The sequence below is a fragment of the Pteropus medius genome, unplaced genomic scaffold (genome assembly GCF_902729225.1).
Source record: "Pteropus medius unplaced genomic scaffold, Ma_sr-lr_union100, whole genome shotgun sequence".
Classification (NCBI taxonomy): Eukaryota; Metazoa; Chordata; class Mammalia; order Chiroptera; family Pteropodidae; genus Pteropus; species Pteropus medius.
The window spans coordinates 13,921,291-13,927,290 of NW_024347791.1; positions in this window are offsets into that span (position 1 = coordinate 13,921,291).

Consider the following 6,000-nt stretch of genomic DNA (forward strand, 5'->3'; position numbering starts at 1 on the left):
GTGATAGCAATAGCCCCAAATCTGCTGAATATTCTTTCCTAGTTATAAATTCAATATTTCTCTCCTAAAGTAAACATTTGCAATTGAAAGATATATCCTGATTTGACTTTAGCTTTAAAATATATTTGAAAGTATTACTTTAATTTGACACTACAAAAAACCGACTGCAGAAAATTTTTTTTGATGTTGTAAGCTAATAATACAGCCACAGTCAATCATACTAATAAATGCTAATGATGAGTTTGTTTGATGTAGATGATGTCATGGTGTACTATACATACGAAGTTTCACAATTATTACAATATATAAAATAATTGTACTACACATTGTTGTAAACACTTTCCATGAATTAATTTATTTAATCTTGTGCATTGGCAGGATAATAGCCCTTCAAAAATGTCCACATTCTTATTCCCAGAACATGTAGATATGTTACTTACACAGCAAAAGAGAGTCTGCAGATGTAATTAAGGTTATGGACCTTAAATAGGGAGTTTATCTTGGATTATCTGGATAAATCCAATTTTATCACATGAGTTCTTACAAGCGGATAACTCTTTCTGGCTGAAGATCAGAGAGATGCAGCAGGAGTGAGAGATTCAAAGTAAGAGAGAGACTCAGCTCACTATTAATGGAGAGAGCCGGGTGGAAAGTTTGAGAAGAAATGAGGACAGCCTGTGGAATCAAACACTGACTCCCAGCTGACAGTCAGCAAGGACATGAGGACCTCAATCTTATAACAGCAAAGAACTGAGCTTGGCCAATAACCTAAATAAGCTCAGACCCAATAACCTACATAAGCTCAGACCCTTGGTTGTGTAATTTAAATATTTTGTCACTTTGGTCTAGAATTTATAACTGTTTCTGCATATGCCAACTGTAGAAATGAACTGTCTTCTGACCATATAAGTGGTACGGTGTGACAAAGACTTACGTAGAGATCAGTGAGTAGCAAGGATTTGGTTTCTACCGTTGTAAGAAACCAATCGACTCATAACGATATTAGTCCAATTGCTCCAAATAGAGTTGTACAATTCCAAGTTTTAAGAAAAGGATCATTCTATCTTAAGCATTCTAATCTCTTTTAAGGCCACTTTCAAATTTAAGTCAAATAAAATCTCTTAGTGTTCCACTGATGTTCTGTAAAGATCTCGAATTTTGTTAAATGTCACCAAATCTTTGACTTCTCTCTCCTAGGCCTTTAACTCTTAGTCCTTCAAGAAAAGATAGGGTGGTAAGATCATACTTTGCTTTTTTTTTTTTTAAGCATAGTGTAAGTGATGTATCACAACAAGCATTTACGTCAATTTTCTGCAATATGAGTTGTTAGTTGCTGAAAGTGGTAATAAAGGGAGGTTGTAGACTTCTTCTTATGTCTTTGAAAATTGAGTGGTCTCAAATGTATGGAATTGGAAATCTAGATAGCAATTGTTTGCTGTCCATTCAAATAGAATTTTGATTGCTTTTTAAAATTCTAAAAAATCCTAATATCTTGTGTAATTCTCTGCAATAAACCATCAGTCTATGAAGAAACAATTCTGAATGAAGTAGCATGGTTTTATGAACAATGAATGTGCTGGAGGTAGAAATTCAACCTGATTACAAAGGAAGGAAAGTGTTATTGGAATTAAATCATTCAGATATATTGGAGCTTTATGATTTCTGCAACAACATTATTATTTTAGAATGCTCAAAATTTGTCTTAGGAATAAAAATATGTGTTGTACCTGGCAATATAATTTGTCTGTAAAATTTATATTTGAAATATTCTGTTTGGTTCTTTTTTTATGTTTCACTTGAGTCACCCAAATGATGTTAGGAAAACTAAATTATTCTAAAATGAAATTTATTCAACCTTTAATAAGTGCATTCTGCTGTCCTTCATATTAAATGATGATTTGTTGAATGATGAATAGGGATTTTTTTTCTGTTGAGATATTATAATTTTTCCTACAATACAATTTCTAAAGGTTTTGCCTGCCTTTCAGTGTCACAAATCCTCTCTCTATTTTTAAGATGATAGCCCTTTTAATGTTTTACCATCATCTTTTGTCAGGAAAGACTCTAAAGTATTAAATAAACTTCTCAGTAACCTTTTAAATAAATCTCCCTCATCCACAGAAATGTTTAAGTCTTGTTCATGTGAGATAATAAGACAATTCTCAAAATCTGGAACAGTATTGAATCAGTTATTCTTTTAAAATATATTAATAAAAATCCAAAATTTATGATCCTTTGAGAGAGAAAAAAGAGTGAACTATTTGGAAAAAGCAAATTTTTTTTTCTTTTCTCTTTGCTATTTACTAATATTTGATGGCTTCAACTCATCTTGAAGTGCGTTAGTAATTAGAGAAAGTATAGAATCTCTAAAGGTAGACGTTGCATACTTATTTATTGTTTTGTAGTATCCTCAGTCTAAAATATGACCACCACTGGGTTCAGAAATATTGAATGAATTAAATGAGTCTATGCATATACGGAACCAAGAGGACTTCCTGGGAGAGAAATCATTCCAAGAGAAGAAGGAATGAGATATGAAAAGACTGACACAGACTTAGGCATGGAAGGGAAGAGCGAGTCTGCATTCAGCATGGTGTTCATGTCCCAGTTCATATCCTTAATGATATGAGGGTGTAAAATGGAACCCCCTATAATAGAGTGTAACATAGAACAGAGGAATAATCTTTCCTCTTTTTGAACTAAATGTAGAGTTTTGACAACTGCAGGGCTCCGATGCCTCAACAACAAGGCTGAGGAAAATCTGGCAAGACTGGCATGAGAGTATTTTCACTCTTCGAGGCCTTAGGGAACCCCAGTGCCGCCTGCAGAGACCGTTGTACCTGCAGGGTGTGGAAAACTCCCATAGAAGTAAAAGTGGTGATTCTTAGCCTTAGGGAGACAGAGCAGCATAAAGAAGAAGCAGAACCCCCAACATAGCAGTTGACCCCAAGGTGTTTGGATTTGTGAGAACCTAAGTGAGACACTTCCAATAATACACGAGAAGGAAAAGCCAGGGGCTGGGTCTTTCGTTAGTATGTTTGGAAGAGTTTTATTCTTGACTACTCTGTGCTTTCCTTATAATAGATACTCGATAACTGTATATTGAATGAATGATGTAAAAGTAGTCTGATAATATTCAAATTCAACAGAGATAGAAGGAAAAACAGAATATAAAAGGTCAATAACAACCGTTATTCAATATGATTCTCAGCTGGCTTACCTAATATGTCTTTAGGATTTGAACATTTGAAAGACAGAATTAAAAGCCTGTACTTTTCGATCATCTAATGATAGAACAAAACTATCTCATTTTGTAGAATTTAAGCATTAATTTTGCCATAGTAAAGTCAAAGAATTTTAAAAACTAATGTAAATGTTGTGGAAAATTTCTTATTTCCCTATTTTATACCTAGGATGATGTTCTGAAAGTTAAGAATATATGTTACTTCTTAATCAAGATAATTTCATGATTATAAAGCTCTGAATATGAAGATTTTACTTTATAGCTCCTTTGCTCTGAGACAAAGTTTAATGAATTCTGATACTTAAAAAAATCCTAGAAAAGATGAATACGATGTCAACAATGAAGAAAAATGATCCATTATTGAATAATATCAACATTACAAGTTTTTGCAGCTGTCATACCAGTTTTTCAGCCTTACAGGAATAACCCCTGATGAAATAAATTAATCGATGTGCATTTTTGTTTAAAGCCTAATTAGTTTTTGTATGTGTGAGAAAGCAAATGTTGAAGAAATATATATTTGATTGTGTCACTTTCTTGCTTAAGACCCCTTGTCGATTCCCTACCACCACTTGTTACCAGTTGTTATCCTCAGGAAGCAGTCTTGGAAACTATGCTACTGTGCATAAGTTTTATTCAGAAATGGTTTTAGAATCAATCAACACTGTTGGAAGGGAAGAAAAAAGCAGAACTAAGCAGAGGCAGAAATACGACTGATAAGCTGTCTCAGTGGGGCCTCAGCTGAGAAGTTCTGAGGTTGGCATATCCCTTCTGAGTGGTCCTGAGTTGGGGTCAAGAAACCAGGCCTTATCTACCTATGTCAATCAATCATTGAATGTGGGCCACTGTGAGAAAGAGGTAGGACCTTGGATGAGATGGCTTTCTCCAGTTGAGGCAAACTCCAGGTACAACTCAGAACTTTCTGCTGGTAGCACTCCTAGCAGCTGGGGAATTCAATAATTTATTATTGAAGAGGCATCTGGGCTGCACATTAGGGCATCTACATGCCACCCAATAGAATGAGATCATAACTCATTAATATAGGTTACAATCCCAGACAGATCCATCTACCTTTCTAGATGTATTCTCTACTATTATCCTTCCTATATCCTGGATGCCTATCAACTCCTTGCTCTTGTATGCCTCTATTAAAAACAATAACCTGGGCACACTCCCTTCCCGCCCTTTAAAATCCCATATACTCCCTTAGTCAGAGTAAATGCTTCTTATGTACTTATACCATTAGCATTTATCTCACATTACTATTATCTATTTACTTACAACCCCCTCAATGAAAGATAGCTGCTTTTTACTTCATTGTACAACAAATACTTAACATAGAACCAAGTATGTAAAGGTCCTATAAACACTGAGTCACCAAATGAATAATAAATGCTCAATAATTCATGACACCGAAGAGGAGGCAGATGTCAAACTGATTATCTTTTTAAAACATGCCCTATTTATTGAGGGTGGAGATAGAATCTAATAGACCAACATTTACCCCAGTGCTGGTATATGTCAGAAACTGCTTGTGTTTGTGGAAAAGGCAAGTAAATAAAAGATATATTTTCTGTCTTCAAGTTCCTATGATCTATTTAAAGAGACAGGAAACAAAACAAAACCAAAAACCCATAAAAATTAATGGCATGACATAAAATAAAGTTTAATACAAAAATACATGAGAAATCATAGACAGCTCGTCTATTATAATTAGGATTTATTATAGAAAGTTATTTATGAGTTTTTTGTCCAAAATTCCATTTCCATCTTTCTAAAGAACAATAGTTGACACATTAATAAATTTCCCTGGATAACCTATACAATTCTATTTATTAAATTTAAAATAGACTCTCAGTACTAAAAGTGATATATACTGTAGTAGCACTTATTATAACATTTTTATTTGTATGTCGAATTTAATTAATTTTTATTTGTATGTCGAATTTTTATTTGTATGTTGAATTTAATTAATTGATAAATGTGTTCATATATTTTATTTGTATGTCGAATTTAATTAATTGATAAACATGTTCATATATTCAACAAATATTTTGATGAGCATCTGATATATACCAGACACTGGGGTATAGCTATGAACAATTCTGATAAGCTCCTTCTCTTCATGGGACTCAAGTTTTTGGGTAACCCAGACATTGAATGGGGATCACAATACAGGGAGCTAAGTGTTATGAAGGGGAGGCTGCAATGTGCAATGGTAGCACACAACAAGGGAGCATTCTTAGACTGGGGCTTTTTATATGAAGCAGAGTTAGGTTGAAATTTTAAGGGCAGGTTAGATATGAACTGGAGCTTGGAAGGAAGAAGGGGGAAGGACAGGATAAGTAGAGAGATCATGAGTAAAGGTCAAGACGTGGGAGGAAATACGTTAATAGAGCCCATTTGAGTAGCAAAAAGAACTGCCATATGACTAGAGTACTGAGAATAAAGTGAAAGAAAGCTGCATATTGGGGAGATACGTAAAGATTACATCATGGCAAGTTTTATAATGAGATTGGCCTTGGTCCTAAGTGCCATGCAGAGTTAAGGCGGGCAGTAATAGCCTCGCATCTGCATTGGTGGAAGATGATTCTGGAAAGTGTGGAGGAGGGGTTGTAAAGGTCAAAGGTGACAGCAGGGAGACCAGGTGGCTAATACGGCTAGTGAAAGTGCAAAGTAGCCTGGCCTAAGGTATTGGCAATGGAGATGGGTAGAAGTGGATGGTGGCAAGTCTGTAGGATAAATGATGATTGGAG